The sequence below is a fragment of the Gavialis gangeticus genome, unplaced genomic scaffold (assembly GCF_001723915.1).
Source record: "Gavialis gangeticus isolate Ggan-Ray unplaced genomic scaffold, GavGan_comp1, whole genome shotgun sequence".
In the NCBI taxonomy this organism is placed as follows: domain Eukaryota; kingdom Metazoa; phylum Chordata; order Crocodylia; family Gavialidae; genus Gavialis; species Gavialis gangeticus.
The window spans coordinates 11,788,309-11,788,718 of NW_017729019.1; positions in this window are offsets into that span (position 1 = coordinate 11,788,309).

A 410-nucleotide genomic window follows, 5' to 3' on the forward strand; every position below is an offset into this window, starting at 1 on the left:
CACACACACACACACACACACACACACACACACACACACACACACACACACACACATATTCAGGCACATCCTTATTTCAAATGTTACTTGCCTAATTCCCATGCATAATTTGGCAGAAACTAGTTAGCAAAGGATCAGCAGCCTGCTGATGGTATTTAGAAAAGCCTTGTGTACAAGATAAAAGGATTTGGCTTTTTGACTTAACCAAATGTCAACAGCAAGGAAGCAAACAGACCTGTTTTTCCGGAGGTAAGTACCGTGCCACCACACCGCTGTCAACAACACTGAAAGCAAAGCCTTTTTTCTCAATTTCCCCCATTCCTTAAGGAATTCTCGGTGCCTTGCTTTGTCTGTTCCTCCCAGGTCCTCGACCTGCACTTACTTTGCTTGGCAAAGATTTGACTCCTGTT